Raw genomic sequence first — 23,387 nt, forward strand, 5'->3', positions numbered from 1 at the left:
CCATTAAGAACCTTTTATTTTTATAGGTGTAGTAGTCAGTTGTTGATTTTGCAGGTGTTTGGTGGCCAGGCTTGAGATTGTTAGTGTTCAATGCCCTACGTACAGCTTTGTAAATTCTGTCCATGGAAAACATATTGCAAATTAACTGAATTTTAGAAGTGAGTCCAGATGATTTTACCATCAAAGGAGCATCTCCAGCCTCATCCCACATTCATACTTGGATTGAGTTTGTGTCTTTCCTTGTTAGAACTGCCAGGGTCCAATTCAAAGTCATTAGACCCCAAGGCCAGGTGTTTCTGTGCTGTATGGCCCTTGCTCAAGTGAAATCAGAGATACGTTTTCTGATCAGAAGACAGAAAATTTGGATGTAGATCTATAGGGAAAAGGGGGAGTGGAGAGAATGAACTTTTCTCTTATTAAAAAAATCGTACTGCATCCGGAGTAATCTGGAAAGGAAGCTCTGGAGCATGTAAGCTCCAGTGCAAGTGGTGTAGTGAACATGAGAATGAGGTCACTATTAGTCATCTCTGTGTGTGTGTGTGTGTGTGTGTGTGTGTGTGTGTGCCCAATCCTTATGTTCAGTTCTTTTGACCTGACAGATTTGGAAGAAGGAAGGACTCAATCCCTGCACATTACAATGGCCATATCTAATCAACACTTATTATTCCTGCTGCAACTAAGCCAATAGAGAGTTTAGCCAGAGAACACAAATACACAAATCTAATTCCAAAATTTAGGCAGTAGGAAAAATGCAAATGTGGTTCTTCTATGGTGTCTCTTTGTAGGACCTCTTTAAGGGTATAGAATAAGTGCTAATAAACATCAATACAGTAACTTTTTTCTTTTGAAAACTTTATAAATTCAATTTGATAAATTCTATCAGCTGCACACCTGAGTTAATGTAATGAAAGATTGATAAGATATTGGATGGTAACTGTAAATACTGGACTACCTCAGGGAGAGCTTTGGAAACACACTGACACAAAGAAATTTATTATTTGTTTATTTGTTTTTATTTTGTTGTTTTTTTTTTGCACAAATATATTCTTTTGTGACGACACAAAAAGGGCTGCATATCACAAAAAACAAGCGAACAACTGTTTTGAGAAATAAAAATTTCAAAAACATCTTTTATTTTGTTTATTTTTTTTAAATAAATTATGCACAAAAAGGTTATCATCATGCCCTGAAACCTAGAGTTGTGCATGTTTTGTACAGGATCTCGTTCAGGAATCTTTTCTCTTTAAGTTTATATGTACAAACCTTTGTGTGTGTTTGTGTGTGTGTGTATGTATGTTGTGTGTGTGTTTGTGTGTGTGTGTTTGTGTGTGTGCATGTGTGTGTGTGTGTGTGTGTGTGTGTGTGTGTGTGTGTGTGTGTGTGTGGACACGAGTTTATACCACACTGGGGGGGACCAAAACCTGTTCATACACTCACATTGTGGAGACCTTTCTTAAAATTTAATGATTTACATAGTGGGGACCATAAGCTTGTGGTCCCCACTATGTAAATCATTAAATTTAAAGATGAGGGTAAGGTTAAGGTTAGGGTTAGAGTTAGCATTAGGCTAGCAGTAGTTCTGGTTAAGGTTTGAGTATGTCTCTAGGAAATAAATAGAAATATATGTAATGGCCCCAAAATATACAAAAACAAGATTGTGTGTGTGTATATGTGTGTGTGTTACAGAGGGAGAAAGCTGAGTCTTGTTCTGCGTGTGTGTGTGTTTGCTGGCAGAGAACTCTCATGCTCTACTTTCAGCTTCCAAACCGATCTAAATTCATCTCAGCTTTCCAGCTCCCTACCTCACACCCTCCGCAGGAGAAGTGTTCAGTACTCCATTCTTTTTCTGTTCTTCATTTCTAAATGGAAAAATGCCACATAATCACTGTCGGCTAGCACTAAAATTCTGGTTCTTTCTGGATTCATGGAAATGTAATACTTCTGAGGTTTATTCAGTAACAGGCTTGTGTTTACTTTGTTCATGTTTGTAAATGTTTTGTTTTTTCATTAGTTTTTGAGGCTGGCATGCTTGGTCTTGATGCATCCATCTCCTGTGTGCTTTCGCAGGGATGATGTGTGATCATAATGCATTGCAGAGCTTAGGGAACACTACTGATCAAAATCAGACACTCAATTTGTTACAGCTGCACATAGAGAGAGAGGAACGGCATTTCTTTAGAGCCCCAGTCACTCAAACCTCTCTGGCTATATATATATGGCTCAAAGAGCAGAGAGAAGTCAGTGTTTTTATTGAGCTTTTTTATTTAATGATACAGAGCAGATGTGTGCTGTGTGTGTCTGTTAGAAAGTAAGAGAGAGGGTGTGAAAAGGGGAAACCCCCCTGCATTTTGATTTTAGCTCAGATGTAACTCTGTGAGCCTCTTTTCTCTACATTTATGTCAGTTCAGTTTGCTATTAATATGATAGAACTACAGTACTACACTACACCAAATGTCAGGGACAACCTTCATTTATTTATTTTCCAGTCAAAACCGCCATGAAGTACAGCGAGTAGTTTCTGAGGAGACCGGTATATGATAATCCACTTTCCTTAAGAAAGAGGAAGTCGAAAAAATATGTGGAAAAAGATTTAAGTTAAAAAAATGAGACTTCTAACAGCCGTACAAGACCTGGTAGACCACCAAAACTGTGCCCATCAGATAAACAGCAGCTTTCATCTTCGAGAGGGGGGGGGAAATCAAGCTCCACTCTTGATTCAGATCTGAAAAAATCCACAGGTAAATTAAATAAATGAAGGGTGGTGTCTGAATTTGCTGTTCTGCTGAACACACAACTGGAGAAAGACTTCAGAGTCTAAATATGTAATCATTGTTGTTTTTTGAAGCCACTAGATAAGCAACATGTGTACAGTGGCCCCAGAAATATTTGGACATATGTGCCATAGTTAAGAATGTAATAGGATTATTGTGTTAGGAGACCAAATGTCAAACCAAGTGGCATTTATTTTAAACAGACCATTCCACAACTCCGACTCCATTATAAGAAAAACAGTCCCAGACTTTGACGTTTCCACCTCTTAGCTTGACAGAACCATCAGTGCTATCTGGTTGGAATTCTTCTCCAGACCTAAGTGTCACTTTATGATGTAACATACAGAACTTCATTACAGTTACAATACCAGTGATTAAATGGTTAAAGTGTCCAAATACTTTTTGGGCCCGCTGTATGTGTGTCTGGGTACATGTGAGTGATGTTGAACTGAATTTTGTTTTCTTGCTTTCACAAAGATTTGTTAATCTCTTCTTCAGCTCTACTGCTTTCAAAACAAACCCTGCTCACCACACATGCTGCACACACTAGCCAGAGTCCCAGTTCCATTGCCCCATGCACACGACGCTGGCTGTGCCAATCAGCAAGCACTTTAAAGCGGAATCACAGGGCAACAGAGACAAAAGCATATTAGCTGAATGAAGAGTGGCGCCACATTAGCTTTACACAATTTCTTTGTTTTATTAAACAAAGCATGAAATGCTGCAAAAATCAGCACTATCAGATGGCAAATGGAAAACAGGAGCGATCAGTGAGGAGGGGAAAGGCCTGCGCTAGGATACAGTCACAGCACTCACCACTGCAGTCTCTCTCTCTATCTCTCTCTCTCTCTCTCTCTCTCTGTCTCCCTCTCTCTCTCTCACACACATACAGAGCTCAGAATGGGGCAGAGGGAAAGTCTGTGGATGGCATGAGCTGCTCTATGGCTCTGATTAGGGGGAGAACTAAGGGGTGAAAAACACAGAAGAAGAGACAGAGAGATAGAAAGAATGTGTGCCACATTGAAAGAGGACATGGCATTTCTGTACAAGGATGAGGATGAGTGACGACTCCTAACCATTGTGCTCAGCTTTTCCTGACACACAGATGACCCACAGTTACGCTAACTAGAGTGAACATGCTAACTTTCTCTCTCTCTCTCTCTCTCTCTCTCTCTCTCTCTCTCTCTTTCTCTCTCTATCTCTCCATGTTTCTGTATGATTCAGTTGTTGAGATGTAAACAAAGTCATTCAGAGTGGTGTGATATAAAGGACTTCACTGTACAGAAACTTTCTCACTCTTCTCCACAGTAGGGGTGAGAGGAATCAGGGGTCCCAATGCAAGTTTTATTTACCACCCAAAACCACCAGTGAACCAACATCTGTCTTCTGAGTTTTTGTATATAATATTTATGATGGTAAAACAATGTGAAATCTAAGAATAAGTTTTCTTTGGGGACTATTTTGCCTCAAAACACACTGCATGTACCCCTCCACCATGAATAGATTAAAAAATCTGTAACCCAGAATTTAAAAGTACTGTAAAACAATGTCTCAGGCACCAGGCTGCATATTCATAACCATTTCCTGTATTAACTTTTCTGAGAGGGCATTAAATTCCTCAGACGTCTGGTTCCCATCACCACCACTGTGAACAATTCTGAAGCTGTAAGTTTCTCTAGAACAGAGCGTTTCACATTAAACCACCCTGAATGACTTTATTTACATGTCAACTATTTAATTATGTTAATTAAATTGGAAAAAAATGGTGGGATTACCATTGAAGAGATGTAAGAAGTGTCACTTTTACTTACAAAACAAAGAAAGAAAGAAAGAAAGAAAGAAAAAAAGAAAGAAAGAAAGAAGGAAAGTATCAAATAAGCTAATCCAAAAATATGAAAAGGAACACTAATTTAGGAAAAAAGAGAAGAGAAGCAAATAAGCCAATACATAAATAAATAAATCCCTACTAATCCTGTTTTTGCGCACACACACACACACCCATCACAGAAATATCACATGAATTTTATCACATGTGAAGTTTCTAAAAACATTGTCAAGTAGGCATGTGACATTATGTGAATAATAAGTGACCACATGTGATACCATGAAATTACACCAGTGAAAAGTAAATGAATGAATCATGATTTGAGAAAATCACAAATGGAAAATAAAAATGTGCATCATGTGAAAATGGAAAAAATCTCATTATGTAATTAATTAATTCTGTAAGGGACAAAACTGAACATCAGCAAACTGAGAGTGCAGACACAGGTGACATGTGACTTCTCTTAGTGCAGAAAGAACATTTAAAGAACCAGAGCTTTCTCTATGCTCATGCATTAGATCTGTGATTAAAACATTTGACGTTTTAGCTCACCAACTGAACAGTTTTGTCCTCTCTCTCTCTCTCTCTCTCTCTCTCTCTCTCTCTCTCTCTCTCAATCACACATGCACACATGAAGTCCTTGTATGAGCTGTTTATGGCTGAGGTTTTTGGTTGAGATGAATCTTTAGGAATCTCTCTTAAATCCCACTGAGATAGACCAAATCTTTTTAAAGCCTTCTGGGAAATAGCAGACCAAACCTCAGCTGCCAACTGTCAAAGCCAACTTTCAACTTATATAATTGAAATAGATGTAGGAGAAGTAATAAATTGGTCTGAGTTTCTGTAGCTGCATTTTACAGACCCAGTTTCCCCAAAACAATCCATCATATTCTGCACTAGATGCGCCTGCAGTTTAGTCGCTGCTGTTGTTTCAAAGAAATACATTGAGGCTTCTTAGGACTTATCACACAGAGTTCATTGTATGACACTGCATGTCATTGTCAGTGTGGTCAGAGGTTGTGATGGAACGATGCTGTAAATTTTAACATGTACGAGAGCGCACATGTACTTTTGTCTACCCATGCTCTGAAAGGTCTACCCATCGTAACGGCTAAATATGTATACTGAAATAGAAGAAGAGGCATCAGAAACAGAGGAGAATGTTAAAATCTATTCAGAGCACAAGGAGTTCTTTTCTGACGAGGAAACTGATGTGCATCATTCTGGATACAATGGCACCTCAAAGTATGATCCGATTGACCCCAGATCCCACAAGATCTTCAGGAAAGATTAATAAAACTCTTTTGGTTTTATTTGTAAGGATCAACTTAGACCCATAACATAGAATTTGTGAATTTATTCAGAATGTGATGTCATCAACACAAATAAAATATCTGTGACATACATACACACTAGAAAGAGATAATCCAGTAGAATATATGGTTCCTACATCCAAATAAGCAATTTAAACCCTTAAAATGCTCTAAAATGTGTATTTTATAATGAAAATGAAGGACCTGTTTGAGGTAAACAAGGTAATTAAAAACAGTAAAACACAATAAAATAATTAGAAGTTGTTGGCAAGTATGGTCAAATGAATGTGTGTCATTACATGCTCACATTATTATAAAGTTCAGAACATTTCATTATTCTTATTTTTAGCAGTTGCAATCCTGAGATGTGGGAGTGCTGCAGCAGCCTCAGCAACCCCACTTCCTTCATTCATGATGGTATTGTTAAATTACATTCACACAACTATTTATATTTCGGAGTGTGTCCTGTATATGTTCTGTGTATATTGTACACGCTGTGGAGAGCTCCTCTTCAGCACAGTGTGAGAGAGAGAGAGGAGATCATGTGTTGAGCAGATCTGTGAGCTGGAGAGAGTGGCCACCATGCGGAGTGGGGCTATTATTCATCGATGTGGTATTTATGAGAGGAAGGAAAAGGCCTTTGATAAAGTGACTCTGCTCTGGCCTTCTCAATCACATGTACTTGTGTTCCTGGCCTTCTTATCTTGGTCTGCTTTTCTCACAAACCTCCAAAAATCTCCAAAGTCTCGTCACACACATGGAGCTGTGAGAACTTTGTGCAGACTTTAACTTCAGCCCACATCCACTATGGCAATTTTAGGATGACGCTTCCAGCTGGGGGAGCTAAAGGGACAGCTATGGACTTAATGTGTTACCCCAGTCTGAGCCAATATAAAACACTCGATCAGCCTGACTCTGCAGTGCAGGCCTGGTCCTGGTATGTATGTGTGTGTGTGTGTGAGTGTGTGTGGTGTAGGGGTGGGGGTGTAAGTGGACATATACACAAATTGTGGACCCATTGTTTTATTTCAAGTCAAACTTAGGTTTCCCAAGTAAAATATCCATGTGGTATTGTTCATATAATAAAAATGAACAAATAAATAAATGTGGCTATTCCTGTAGTGCCCTTCTAAACCTTATATTAATATTAATGTGGTCATATGCAAAAGTTTGAATACCCAAACTGTACATTTTATTGATTATTTCACTTTCTAAGTGAAAACAAGCTAACACATCCTCTACAGGGAACACCCCTAAATAAGGCATAATTTTAGTCATAATTTTCTGCAAATGTATTTATTTGCTGAGTTAACATATTTGAAAAAAAGAAAAAGAAAATATAAAATGTGCCATAACTTTTGCACAGACCACATAGTATGTTATATTATCCCTAGTATGTTATATTCAGCAAATAAACAGTAACTGTGCATTAAAATGTGCAGAAGTGTGTATTTATTTTCAGTTAAATGAACAACCTATGTAATTTAACTAGGGGTGCAAAACTTTTGCACATGACTTAAAAATCAAAGTGTCAAAAGGGTTAGTCCTTAAAGAAGCTTTCATTCAAATAGTTTAAAAAAACTCTCCACTGAAACATTCTTCAGGGAAGAAGAACTCATCGTTCTGCTATAGCCTTTTTGGCTCCTTTAGTCCATGTAAGGGAATTCATGAAAATATTTTTTAAATGTACAATTAAAACCATAAAAAAAGATTTAGAAGGTTATCATGGCTCAAAAGATTATGTACTATATAAATGGCCACTTTTTAAATTCTATTATTTTGTTTATGTTGCAGTAAACATGCTTCTTCAGTGACTCAAAATGGTTCTTTGTTTGGACTTTAATCCACATCCACAGACCATCCACAGAAAGCTTTGAGCACAATAAATGCATATTCTATATTCAGAGTCTTACTATAATCAAACACAGGTATGGTTGATCAGCCAGACGCTTGTGTTTATCTGTGTTTTTTCTGGTCAGTGCTATTTTTATGGAAGGTGGTAATGTGTGGTCAGAGATAAACAGTATATATTCCACAACACTAGGAGTAAAAGATATAAAAGGAAATGGAAAGTTACTGGTTTAAATCATTAATAATGCAAGATCTGCTGTGCCCTCCCTTCTTTGTTCCTCTGACCACCTCTGCTAGGCATTGAGCAGAGCCCTTAGCCCATATTCCTCCAAGAAAATGGACATTCCTGTCTCTTTTCCATCTTACCCAGCACAAAGGGGAAAAGCAGGTATTATCAGCAAATCTTAGCAAGAAAAAAACAATACACAAGAGATATATTAATAGGTCTGATCGGTTCGGCTGATTGGGTAGTGTTTGTGTTGTTCAGCATGTAGCCTGAATGCCTGTATCTGTTGTCCTGCCAACTGGTCTGCAGCACTGCTACTGAGACAGGGCAGCTGAAACAGATACAGAATTGTTTTTGAAACTGCCTTTAATAACTGCTCGAATTGAGTTGAAAGAATGAAAGAGCTGCAGACTGGATGGAAAAGATGGTGTCATTAAGACAGTACTGTAGAGTCAGACAGCGAGAGTCATTTGACATTGCTGAATGTAATATTGGGACGAGTGACTGACCATTCAAGAGCACAGACTCATACATGTGCTCGCTTTAAGAAAAAAATTATTTTCTTTATTGTATCCATACTTTAAAGCCATCAGCAGTTCAGAGGGGCCAGCGTATAGGTCTTCTGAGGTGTTAACTTTGTCCCTCTCTGCCTCTCATCCTTTATTTCCTTCTGAGCGCTTTACAGCAAACCTCACAAACCTGTCAGCTGAAGCAGTTAAAGCAGGCTGTTGCTTTTATCTGTTTTTTAATGCTCTCAGATAAAAATGTGAACACCACTCAGAGAGGGACTGTAACTCAGGCTCACATCTGCACTGCAGATTGCACACAGAGCATAGGTGCTCTGAAATAGAAGGGCAGCGATCTGTCAGACATGTGCGTACGCTTTGTGATCAGATTACTTTATTTTTCATATTATTGAACGCACTTACAAGAGCATGCACCATGCACTAGCCTATAGTATCTACATGTGGACGGGACTTGATGTTATGTGATACTCTGCATATAGACATCTGGCAGGTGTCTGTTTGTATGTATCTGCATGTTGGTTTTCAGTACTTTCGTACTGTTCTGATAAAATTCCTGCATGGCTGCCAACCACAACACCACCCTCTGGGTGCATTTATACACATACAGATGCTCACACGTAGACTTATTTTAAAATATGAGAAAATGTGCTGTTGCCTCTAGCTCCTTCTACTTGGCTCTGTGAAAGGAAGTCAAATTAGCAAGTCAAGACAGGAATTCTGAAGAAATGTGCTCATGGAGAAAAACAGTATATATTCAGTATACACAATATATCACAGAGAAGCTGTGCTGTGGATCCCATTTTGTATTGGAAGGACAATGTATTATTTATTAAATAACTGATTTCCTCTCATTTCAGATTGACAGCAGTCATGGCAATCATGGCGAGATCTGATTCTGCCCTGTTGTGCAGCACAGAACCCAGAAGAGCACATTTGTGATTCGGCCAAAACAGGTCATTTATGGTGGGTCCAAAATACAGACAAAATATGAAGGTGGGTTAAATAAAGTGAATATTCTTTAACTTGACAAAGGGTTTGAACCTGCGCTGAGTGTTTTTGCCATAAACAATTTCAATATCTTGCAGCAAAGTGTGTTAGCTAGATAATAGCTAACTAGCAATTGTTTTGCTTAGGTTGTGTAGCCCCTTTTCACTGTAAAATGCTATAGAAACAATATTTTGGACACAGGGAGCAAACAGTGCTCTAGGTAGTCCAGTAACAGATTTTTATACGATTATGTCAATGAAAAATATTCATGTCAATTGTTATAGTCATGTCTGTCAGTGGAATGGCCACTAGAGGGCCTGCAGAAAGATGCTTGATATATGTGGCAGCTAGTTAGCAAGTTAATGCAGTGCCAAGGGTAGATGGCTAGCTAGATTTAATTAGTTTTTGCTACATACATGAAAAACTTTAGATGATATGCTGTCTTATTATGCTGTAATAACTGATATGCAGGTATGTCAGGCTCTAAGGAAAGTGTTTGCTATTATCGAAGGAAAATAGAAGCCACAGCATCCATCTGTCCCAAACATATGCATTTCATTACTGTCCAAAAAACCTGCCTTTAACGTTGGTTGAAAATTGCAGGATGAATGGGCCAGTAGAAATACTGTAATAAAATCTCTTTACATTAACTTGCATTACACGTAAAGAACAGTTTTACATTCTCCTGTAAAGTTACTATTTTGGAGGTACTTTTTTTGGGCAGCCACGGTATGTATATCATAGGTTAATCAAAAATGATAAATGGAACTGGAAAGTTACTGGTTTGAACACAGACGTAAAATGAGTAAATGTTGCAATTGTTGCCTCTAGCACCTTCTCCTTGCCTCTATGAAAGGAAGTCCGATTAACAAGTCAGCACGTAACTCAAGACAGGACTGTAATCTCGGCTCATTTAGACGGAGGAGGGGAGAAACATCAGTGTGGGAACCCTGCTGTCCCCCAGCACAGAGCAGGACTCCAAAAGCAGTGAAGAGAAATCGGGGATATTGGACTTGGCACCTCACACTCTGAGAGCTCCAGTGGGGGGGAGCCCAGCCCCAGGCACTTTTCGGCCCAGCCGGGGTGAGCGATCGTGGGGGAAAGAGGAGCTGGCAGGCCCACTTCCTCTTGGCTTTGTGGAGGAGGCCTAATTAGCGCAGGCTCTCCTCTCCACTTTGTGTCTCCCCTTTCTCCTCTTACATTCTGTCTGCTCTTCTCCTTTTCTTCACCCCCTGCCTCTTTCCATCCTCCTTCCTCTTTTTGCTTCTCTCCGCTCTTCTTACCATGGAAGAGTATGGAAGAGTTCCAGGGTAAGGAGGCTGAGAACGGAGAGAAATCAATACCAGATGAATGATGACAGAGAGAGAGAGGGAGGAAGAGAGAGGGAGCGATAGTTACCAAGAAGAAAACACATTTAGATTATGATTCTAAGTAGACATCCAAGTAGACATCATACCTTCGTCCTCGTTAGACTGATTGTTTTGACGCAACAATCTACTTAAGCAGTCTCAGCTGTTAAGAAGACTCTGAGTTGTCTCAGAGGACATCATTATGACTAATTTGAATAGCCTGTGAATGCTTAGCAGTTAACTGCTGATTGAATGGGACCTTTCAGCTAGAGCAGGTGCTTATGTCCAACCTCCATCGATCACTCTCTTATCTCTCCTGTGCGATCTGAGTGACGTGTCAGCGTGTCAGTGGGGCTCCTGGCTTCTCTCTGCTCTCCAGTCCATCACCTGGTATTTATTGGCTCAAAATGTACTGAGACTGAATAACAGATGACACTATTCAGAGCCCTGGCTTTCTATGACAGAAAACTATTACCTTCAGCACAGGCCAAGGGTCCATAAACACAGACTTGTGGTGTCCTCTCATGACCAGCAAGAGCAGTGTTTCCTCAAGTGGGCAGCAGATCAATGAACGCAGTATGGGATGATTTCAAAAGCTTGTTTTATGTCTGTGTTTCATTGCCTGTGTCTGACAGCCTGACAGAAAATTTTAGTTAGAAACTTAATCGTCCCAATTTGGGATCTTGTTTTTCAGTAAAAATCACATTTGGTTTAATGTAACTTTAAAACACATCACAAGAAAACAATGATTTCATCCAGAACATCAGCCACAGTGAATGTAAGGCAATTAACTTGGTTTGTTATTATTGTCCAGTCAAAAAATTTGCAACGTCACTCCCTCCACAAATTTTGAGCTAGAATCCATCCATCCATCATCTAAACCGCTTATCCTTCTGGGTCGCGGTGTGAGCTAGAATCATGAAACTTAAAATAAAATTGCTTATGCCTCTGCCTTTTTTCCACCACAGCCAGTATGCTTTTTTATAGTCAAACGTTTTTGGACACTCCTCTTATGACACCATCATACAAGAATGCTAGCAACATCTTAGCAACCACCTGGGATACAATAGCAATGGCCCAACAACACCTTAACAACCACCTGGCAAACCACAGCAATAGCCAAACAACACCTAAAGCACACACTTAGGATACCATAGCAATGACCTAACAACACCTTAACAACCACCTGGCATACCATAACAACAGCATAGCAACACCTTAGCAACCACCTGGGACACCACAGCAATAGCCAAACAACACCTTAGAAATCCACCTGGAATAGCACATCAACAGTCTAGCAACACCTTAGCAACTACCTGATATACCATAGCAACAGCCTAGCAACATCTAAAGTAAACACCTAGGTTACCATAGCAATGGCCTAACAACACCTTAACAACCACCAAGCAATTCCCTAACAACAAGCTGGAACAACTACATAGAATTACTATATAAACCCAAATAAGTTACCAAAAACAATCAACAGTGTTCTGCAATTGCTTCAACATTATTAGCTGGCTTTGTTGGGCCAACTTAAAGTTTGTTCAAAAGCTTTCCATTTCTAATTCAATCTAGTTTGACAAACGTTTTTCAGTGGTTTATATTCTGCAAGAGCCATGCAGTAAAAAAACAAGAATATGAGCAGATATGTGCTTTTAGATGTGAAGTTAAAGTACAGCCATTTTGAGAAATTCGAATGCAAGTCCATATCTTGGAGCAGAAGAAGCAGCCTTGGAGCGTCAGTGATGTAAGACTGTGAGATTTGATCCTGCAACCTGAACAGAGAAGAGGTTCCTTCTCCTGGCCCAGAAGTGCTTTAGGATAAATAAATACAACAGCACAGTAATAGCACTCAGAGCCAGAGTCGACCCTCAGCCTCCAGTCTCACATTAAGACATCTGAACGTTTTCTCATTCAAACTCCCTCAACAGCAACAGGATCTAGCCACTGAGCTTTAAAAACTACGCACTGAGTGGATTCCTGTGGTCTCCCTAAACTCTTGCACACACACAAAAATGCGCACACACACACACACACACACACACACACACACACTAACACACAATACACTCAATCATTCAGTATCTACAGTACTGTGTAAAAGTCAGAGACTTCCCTTCATTTTCAGCCAAAATGGACATTAAGCATTTTAGTATTTAGTTGTTAATTTTTCAGCATCAGGACAAAAAAGGAGAAAACATATACTTAACAGAAATTGGTTGCAGTTTTTAAATTTCTTTTCCTTTCCCCTTCCTTATGCACTAATAACCATATTTATAGGTATTTCAGTGGTTCCTGACTTTTGACTCACTCCCTACATTTAGTGCTGCCGTTTATACAGAATGACATGCAGATAATTTTTACTCAACAAAACAAAACCACAATGGCAGCAGACTGCTTTAAAAGTATATCAGTTAACTACCTGGAGCATAAAAAGGAGAGTAGAGAGAGAAAGGGAATGAGAGAAAAGAGGCGTGATGGACAGACAGTTGTGAGGAGGCTTGAATGGGAAAAGCAGACAGTGGGGCTGTGTGGAGAAACAGTGCTCACTGTGGATTCACTCACAGGGCTGCTGTCAGTCCTCAACTTTGCTCTGGGTTCTTTCCAGCTGCTAGTCCCCGCAGAGGGATCCTCCACTTAATCAAGACGTACACTTGACATGGAATCGACACGGCGCTCTGGGTTTTGTAGGTTTTTCCTTCTCAAAGCAAGTGAGGGAAGATACAAACATTGCTCAGCAATTAACAGAGGAAGACAAGGGGAGAAATGTCGTAGGTCACATTCAGAAAGAGGAGAGCAACAGCCGGACGAGAGTCACCAGAGATTCATTAAGAGACACAAGAGGAGAAAGCAGCAAGAACAGAAAGTGATGTCAATGTAATGATTTGGACCAAGAAACTCTTAAACTCTCGTTTGTACAGTCTCTTCGGTGCAGTGTCCCCCAGTCTGTCTCTGGCTGTCTCCTGTCTGTCTCTGGCTATGTATCTGTAAGTATAATGAGCCAGAGCCTTGGCCACTCTCTGCCTCTCTGTGTCCCCCATTCCCTTGCATACTGGCCTTTTAAAGTGATGGTAGAGAAGCCAGCCAGGTCCCACCCCCACGCGCACTAACCCCTTCAGTCTGGTTTCAATATCTGGAAAATGAAGAAGTTGTGAAAGAGAGAAAAAACCGTTTTGCCTTGTAAATCCATTATTGTTCAGGATATATCCAAAATCCAGCTTTAATAGTTCTGTTTGTTTAGGATATAGTCTCAATCCCCCACTACATAATCCAAGCCATGGACTGAGAGTTTAGCATCACAAATAAATACGATAATGGAGGCCCTCAAATATCAGGCAAAAGGAAACAAAGACACCCAGGATATTTTCCAGACGGCACTGAAAGATCATGTTATTTACATTCAGTCCCCACAGCAACAGCGTCTCCACTTTTATAATGCTGCACACTTACTCTGTTGTTGAGGTAGTATTTTTTTAACATCAGGATGATTATGCAGGAATGATGATCGTTTCCATTGGTGTGCTGATGCCTTAAAAGTGCACCTCCCCATGTTGGAGAAATAGGGCCTACACATTGCCTATGATATCTGATATCATCATGCAGTGCACATTAAAGGCTAATCACTCCTATCATTTCCATTAGGCCAGCGCACTGCAGCATCACTCACCCATGCAGTGTGGTTTCGGTCTGATTCATAACGCTCCGGTTGTCTTAGCCTGGGTACGGATGGTTAGCTTACTTCATTATGCCTAATTGTTTCTATCTGTCTGTTCTGTTCATGGTAAACCTTGATGAAAGTGACCTTCCTTAAAGCCACTCTAGAGACTCTCCACTAGAGGGTGGCCTGTGCTCAGGAATCCCGGCCTAACCCATGAACTTTTTGGCCCTGGTGGACTATGTTCTTTTGACCTGGCTTTACAAATACCTATTAAGGAGAAATCTGCTGTTACTTTTGGAATAACTTGCACCACTGAGAAAGTTTAAGTACTTCATAGCAAATTGTTGCTGTCCAAAGAAAAACAAGTATCTCCAAAATAGCAATTGAACTTTAATTCTTTACTTTTAATGGAAGTCACATAAAGAAGTTTTATTCCAAATGATTTTAGAGCATTTTTATTGGTCCATTTATTATGAAGTTTTGATACAATGTAAAGGCCACCCACCGTGTCAAAAGATGTAGAAAAATAATTAAAAAGTAAACAGGCAGTTTTTGTTCCAGTGCCTTTTAGATTGTTATATAGTCATATGCAAAAGTTTGAAAACTCCTGGTGAAGTTATATATTTAGTTGATTTTCTAAGTTGAAACACATCCTCTACAGGGAAGAAACTTAAATATGGCCTTCATCTGCAAATTTTAGTGTGCAATTTCTATTTATTTGCTGAATTTTACATAGGAAAAAATAAAACATAAAATATAACATGTGCCATAACTTTTGCACAGGCTGTGTATCTTTTATTTTGTTTTCCCATATACTAAACTCAGCAAATAAACAGTACTTGTGCATTGAAATGTGCAGAAATGTCTTCTCTGTAGAGGATTCAAAATGAAAAAGTCATTATAAGTTCAGCATAAATGTAGGCTGAATAGATGGAAATGTAAAGGTGTTGATTTTCATGACATTTCAAAAACAAAAAATATGAAATGGGCTGTTTTGCAGCTAAGTTTCCATATAAATATTGGGCAGTGAATGATAAGTCTTGAAACTTTAAAAGTGTTTAGATACTACATCAAAGTTTTCTTCAAAAAAGTGAGGAAATTTCAATTTTCAGTGATATGGGCCCACACATGTTTTGCAGCATGAGCATACTTGATATCTTGATATCATCTTGATATACTTGATGTACTTTATATCTCTTGATAGCGGCACAAGGACCCCTAACTGTGCAGTTTGTCCTCAGTCCAACCAGCTGTAAAAAGAACTGACACAGTAGACAGTAGAGGGTCTAACAAGCATTTTGATTTGTAGCTAAAGTTTTGGTTCTGTCAAAATTTATATTTATAAAAAAATATATCTGAGCCAATATGTGATATATATTTTCCAATATCCTTGTGGAAAATCTCAAATCATGATTTTGATATTCTGTGCTGCTAACCACCATTTTTAATGCCTTTACTGAATTTAAGACAGATGTTATTTTTGAGAACATTGTTGGCTACCTAGATGATCAATTATAACCAAATTAAATATAATCAGTTTGAGAAATGTGTGCTCATCTCCTTTTACAGGCTGTGAAGATAAAGCTTTTGAGGTTTTTTAAGGCTAGTAAAAACCCATAATGCAGACCGCTAAAAGAAATCAGTCTCATCTATGGTTTCCAGTTTGATGAACGCTGTAAAAAGTAGGAGGCAGCATTAGTTTAACAGTTTAACAGAAATTTGTGAAGAGAAAATTGCCTGCCTTGTAAATCCATTATACTTCAGAATATATCTCTAATCCAGTGTTTGTTAGTGGTGTTTATTTGTAGTATACTCTCAGTCCCCCACTACATTAAATGCATCCGTAGTCAGACAGTTTAGCAGAACAATAAAAGTGAGTTTTTGTAAATAGAGATCATCTTCTATACAATGCTCAGTGGTTAAAGCTTTTGGTATTTAAAGGGTGAGAGTAAATAGCTTAAAGTAATTCTTCCCATCTGTTGTTTCTGTTTCAGACCCCTATGGCAAGTAGTTGTAAGTATAGGTCATGCTCATTTACCTACACTGAAAGGCATCTGTGTTTATGTTAATTCAACAAGCTCAGTCCCAATCACAAAGTTTTATCACTTTTATTATATTCATCTCAAACTTTATATCCTAGCGACATTGCCTTCTATTTCTCTTCTGCTCTTTCTGTTTATCCAAGACAAGAAACTATTGTTCTGAAAACAAAAATATACTAAAATTATTATTAGTACTATATTCCATTTAAAATTGTAAGAATATTCCAAGGTATTACTGTTTTGGAAAACTCATTGAATTGTTACTACTTTAAACCACAGTATGTTTAACAAAGTTAATGCTTTACTGGTAAAAAAAAAAAAAAGTCTCATTTTGCATATTTTTCTTCCCGCTTTGAACTTGGGTTTTAAGTTCACACCACTGACAAAAATCTGAAAACATGAAATTTGTACAGTTCACCAAAAAATGTGAAGGTTATATGAAAAACAAAGTGTGAAAATTCAACGTAAACAGCAATGTTAACACTATACTTGCTAAGCATACATCACCTAGTCCTGCCACTTCAGTCACCACTAATGATCACGTAGTAATCCATCTGAAACGTTTATGGTTTGTTTTAAAAAGCTGTTAATCTCCGGGCAGCCATATTTAGGATATGAGAAGAGATTCCAGCTGTGATGGGTATGCCTGAGCTTCTCTCCGCTTCGTTATTCAGGAACAGAGCTGCAAAGCAACAGGCCATAAAAGCAGCCAGCAGATCCTGCCCGTCTCCAAGCCATCTATTGTGCACTTTAATTACGTCCTTAATTACATGCAAATGTTCAAGGAAATTTTTGTTGTTGGCCGTGTTTTTGCCACTGAACCATCTAATTTTCTGGAGTCCCTGTGAGTTTGTCAGTTTCATGATGGCACAGGATTACAGAGGACAAGAGAGATTCCATGCCTGCCTTGCAGACGTACAAAACAGTAATTTGTTAAGTCGACAGGAACCTCACATATGCACATATGACTGGAATGGGTGTCTTCAGTGGCTTAGTGGGTTATGAGCCATAAGATTCTTTACATGCCTATTTTGAGGAGGCATTATCATTATGCCTATGGAACTACTGTATGTTAAACTTCTAATTGCTGTCTTTGTTTGTCAGCTCTGAATCACATTGCCATAGGCTCTTCAACTGGGTAGTACTTAAGACATCTTAAATTGAACTTTAATTTTAATTTTCAACATTCATATGTCTTTATATGCACTGAATCATCATGTTGGCCACTGATGTTGTGCTTTGACGACCCTATCCACCTTATTCCTATGCCCCATGATGCTTTGAGTGGCTTATGGACAGAACTTCCTGCGAAGTGCAAACCGTCTATATTTGTTAAATGCTAACAACATTCTAACACGATAGAAATGTGGGAATAAATACAAATGTAAATAATATTCGTCATTGAGATACTTATCTGCTTTTGTACCAATGTTTCTAATAAATCTGTCAAGAAACCTGAACCTGTGTGAGAAAAACACTTTAGTCAGAAGGTTCTACGTAGCGCCGACCTAAATTACTTATGCTGATAAAATCACTTCATTTCAACCTCTTAATGTTGTTCACAATCTCAAGTACAGGCAAAAAGCTGTGCCATTACATATCAATGTACTCATGTAAAAATGTGCTAATTTACCTATTTTTCTTAAACCAGTGCTAAATGCTCCTTGAATGGCATATTAGCTTCAAGTTAACAGGGTTAGCACAGCATTATGTTGGATTTTGATGTCAGCTGTAGTTTAAATCAAGACATTTTAAGCTCGAACCAGGCATGTAAATACCGTTCTTTATACTGTATGTATTTGTCAGTAACTCTTTCTACGAAGGCTTGAACTCAAAGTTTGTCTTTTATTAATTAGAGCGTTAGTGTTAGCGTTAGCTTTTAGCTTTCTACTTACTTGCTCAGCCTACTTTAATGGCCAGAATATATCCAGTTAATTCTTACAGAGAATATAGTGTAGAAAGTGTAAACCAAATAAATCTGTTTGCAGCAACCATGATTTTATATACACAGATTTCAACATCAACTGGACTTTTTCAAGCAGTGATTATGAAGCCACGTTTATATGTCTTTTGAAGCTCTGCACTTTCCTGGGAAGTTTATCCTCTTAACATTCTAGAAACAGCCACAAACTGTATCTCCCAGAAACGCTTCAGAGACATAATGGGACATAAAAGGATAATTTAACACAAATTTATCATGAAACTGTAATGAGTGGCACTTCTGTTCCCTAACTAAATTTATTGGCCATTATTTTGAAATACAGGTCATGTATGAAAAATAAAGTGGAGACATTGTGAACACTTAATGTTCTCCTGCAAATTTCGAGACCCATCCCGGAATCTCTGGAAGCAAAGTGGCCTGGATCTGCTCCCTGTGCTCACCAGCACCAGGTTTGTGTTTACCACGGAGAATGTAAAGAGATTACACTGGAATGAAATGCAAATTGAAATTACAGGGTTTGGTGCAGAGAAAGGGAGGAGGTTCCAGGCCTATGACTTCAATGTAAAGCGATACCCTTTAGAGATGCTGAAGAGTAGCGTGCTGACAGCAGTAGAGCCTAAAGGGGGCACACACGTGCACACACACACTTTCCATACATACGGCATACATTATGTGCAGCACTTGCAGTGTGTACGAGATACTGTAAGGAAGAAAGGAAAAAGAGGAGAGTAAATTTGGGAGAAGGGTGAGTTTGTAATGATGCACAGTGATGAAATCAGGCCTCAAGCCCAGCAGCTTTATCTGGTTATCATCACTGTCCTGCTTGGGGGGCTACTTGCCCTCCATCTCTCATTCTCTCGCTCTCTGGTGTATCATCACTTCTGTCCTATAACCTCGCTCTGCTGTGGGTTTACTTTGTCATTCTCAAACTTTGCATAACATCAAATGCCTTTGGTTGTTGACTGTATCACAAAAGTATCTAATGAAATTTACTTTGCATGTACAGTAAAAAAGTACTTGGCAGCCATGAAAATTGTTTAAATCTATGTATTTTGTAAGCAAGTGTGTTTTTTGCCCATAAAAGCACTATGTAACATTAGAATAAATGCAGATGAAGAAAAATAACAGTATTTTTTTGTTTTAAAAAAGTTACCAAGAGAATATTTTAGTTCATATTTTGGTTAGAAGAACACAGGCTTGGTTCCTGTTTCATTTCCACTCTTCATTTATTTAATTTCTAGTCAAAACAGCCATTAAGTTCAAGTTATTCATTTTGAGCGTTCGGAAAAGCAGAAAACATATTTAACAGAAAATTACATTGAAGCTTCAACAAGTAAATATAATGTCAAGATTTTCAGTACTTAGTGTCTCCACTCTTTGCCTTGATTACAGTTTACATTCTTTTCAGTTTTTACAGAAATCTGCAGCAATATATTTCCACACCTCCTTTCCCACAAACACATTCAGTGATGTTGAGGTCTGGACTGGATGTGGTCAGTCCACTGTTCTGAGAACACCAGTTGATTCTTTGTTATATTTGGAAATTTTATTTTTTTCATACCTTTACTTTTCTTAGTTTGCAGCTTGTTGTCACATCCTTTCATACTCATTGTGTTGAGTTGTCTTCTCACACTAGAAGGATGGACAGAAACACCTGTGGAATTTTTCAGATCTGAAGCAAAAGTGAAGCTTGATTTTTCTCCTCTCTCTCAAAGGTGAAACCTTTAAGTGCTGTTTATCTGATGGAGGCAGTTTTAGTGGTCTGCTAGGTTTTACATGGTTGTTAGGAGGCTCATTTTTTTCTATATCTTTTAAGCATTTTTTAAATTCCAGTTGTTTTTTTTTTTACTTATTTTTTTCATGCAAGTAGACCTTCATCTTCCAATTCAGCTTGCTAACTCTCTCTCTCTCTCTCTCTTTCTCACTCCCACACACTAGGCTATTGACACTTGAATGTTGAGTTCTTAGGGTTCTTACTGTGTTCTGGCAGTCTATCAGTCATCACGTTGCTGCGTGGGCTGGGAGATGGAGCAGTCATTAGTGGTGTCTAACATGTGCTGATGCTGGGTAATGATAGCCTGAACTAATAAATGATTTAATCATCATTCAGCCACACATTTGGCCAAAGTAAACTCATTCTCTGCAGTCCAACTGGGACCCCATTGCCCCTCTTTGCACAGTCAGGAACTGATGACCTGTGTATGTATGTGCGTTTACTCGGAAAAGTCCTTATAGGATTTGAAGTGGAATTGTGAGGATTATGGGGTTCTAGATGCAAGCATTGGCAGAGATAACTTTTTTTCAAGCATAGTTCCTTATTGTTATTTACAATCTGAAGAGCTATAATGTTATATCAGTAATAACAATAATGTTTAAAGACTTGTGGAAGTGGTGGAGTGCATCATTTCCACAGCAGAACGAGTGCACATTTCTTTTTCTTTTTTTGTTTTTTTGAGGTCATCAGAGGAAAATAAAGGTGGTGGGGGAAACTACACATAAACAGAGAAAAACGAAAGGGATAATTGCATCAAAAATGAAGTTTGGCCCTATTCTGCAGAATTCACCGAAGGAAGTTGGCGGCCAATTCAGAAAGATAATGACTGTTTCTTTCCTTCAAACGAAATGAACCAAATGAATCATGTCAGCCCGTCTAGGGCTGGTTCCTTTGTGGTCAAATTAGAAGAGGTCTCATTTTCTCAGTATCAGTTCTCTGATAAACCACAGAACTTTGTTTTCAAAGAATTGGTTTGCTTCCATTACTCCGAGCTATGGCATGCAGTAAAGTGACATGCAGTAAAATGTGGAATAGAGTTTGTGGAAGATTTTTTTATTGTGTTTGATAAATGCTCTTTCCATCGAATATTCTTTCCAAAACTATACTGTTGTCAAAGAAGAGACATGCTATAAGTGTATTCTTTCTGTCTGTGAGAGAACTCTTTTTAAAAAGAAACTCTCTCTACACCTGTAGTCTGCTATGGTGCAGATACACTATCTTCAATGATATGTCTTCTTAGTCTTGCGAGTGTGTGTAAATTGGACAGAGAGTGAGTTCGAGTCCCTGTAGGCCTGGTTTGGAATTATAGTAAATGACAAGTGGCTTGACGGCTCCCTGGTCTCAGCCCCTGACCACCACCTTTAACCTTCCTCATTACCGGCTTTATGATGGAGGGAGAGTGAAGACAAGGGAGGAGAGTGAGAGAACCGAATGCACTCCTCCCTCCCGCACTCCTTCCCTCCTGTTCTGTCAGCGCTATAACAGAAAAAGAGACAAGGTGCTGAAACACATCTCTCCTGAGGGACACCCCCCCCCAACTCACCATATACACACACACACACACATAGCTGTCTGTTTCCCTGCCTGTTGAAAACACACACACACATCTGCTGCTGTCAGATATTAGGACCATGGCGGCCCACAGCATGCAATACATTCTTTCCTAGCAACTGTTGCCAGGTAGGACAAGCTTTACAGAGCGCCGGCAAAGATCCCATCGAACATAATGAGATATTGTCAAAAAATAAAGAAGAAATATTCAGGATTCTTCACTGCATTTCGAAGTCACTATTCAAATCTAAGCAAATTTGTGACATTGACCATGTAAAGGCCTTTGAACAAAATAGTCTAGTCCTTCCATTGAAGCTTGTGTTCAGATGACTCTTATGAGGATTCAATCTACGGAATCAGCTCAAGTGAACCCTGCCATTAAAGCAAAAGGGAGACACATCAAATATTTAAAAAATCTAAAACATTTAACTTTTCACTCAAAATTCAGACTTTTTGACCTCACTTTACATTTACATGTACTCCAGTGGTTCCATACTGGTATAGCTAAGACTGTTAATCTATATATGATAAGATCCTGTAAACGATTCAGTTGTCGTGGTCTAAGGTCTTAGTGACCTAATTTTGGCGTGGTTAACACAAGCGTTCCAGGCTGATGTTAGCCAGAGATAATTCTATAGATTTGGACATCAAAATGTTTAGGTCGCTCCTCTGACTCAACATATTTCAGCACTTTCTGCAGTACAACATGTGTGATTTTGGCTTTATGACACCAAGACAAGTCACAAAAATTGGAAGCAGTCTGCATTTTGGTGGAAGAAGTGATGTCCCTCATGTTAAATATTTTGTCAGAAACAGACATTGTGAGATGTCTCATACGTATAAATGTAGGCTCATCATAAAGGAGGCGTTTCATGTTGCAGTTAAGTGAGATGAGCAATGCAGAACAGTTTTTATTGTATTTTAGTAAATTTCAGCCTCAGGCATTCTTCCCTTAGACTGTTTGATGTAAGCTGCATGCTAAAATCACCTCAGCTCTCAGAATCTCACTTTACAAAGAATTTAAACTGGCTCTGGTCTGTCCACTGGTCTGAAACAAAAGACTGTTTATCAAGTGAAATGTTAGTAGCGAGCACTTGCATCTACTCACAAGCAAACCTTTCAGAGTTAGTACTTATAAAGTACTTTGGGCTTTGTGTTTAGAAGAAAAACTGATTTCTGTTCTCTCCTCCTTGTTCACTTCCGTTTTTACCACTGCTGTGTTTAGGCACTGTCCTCAACTAGTCAAGTGCCGACTAGTGGATTTATTACTCAACTAGTTGACTAGTCGATTAGTCTATACCACCCCTAGTTTGCATGTGAATGTGGCTATGAATGGACTGGTCTTTTGAACATGTTAGTATTCTGTGTAGTTTCTTAGACTAAGTAAAAACTTACAACTCTGATTCCAAAAAAGTGGGGATGCTTTGGAAAATGTAAATAAAAAAAGAATGTAATGATGTGCAAATCATTCAAGACCCTATTTTTAATTGAAATAGTACAAAGACAACATATCAAATGTTGAAACTGAGAAATTTTATACATGTTTAAAAAAAAAGTTGTGACAGAGGCAT

This window comes from Colossoma macropomum, unplaced genomic scaffold (assembly GCF_904425465.1).
Source record: "Colossoma macropomum unplaced genomic scaffold, Colossoma_macropomum, whole genome shotgun sequence".
NCBI lineage: Eukaryota > Metazoa > Chordata > Actinopteri > Characiformes > Serrasalmidae > Colossoma > Colossoma macropomum.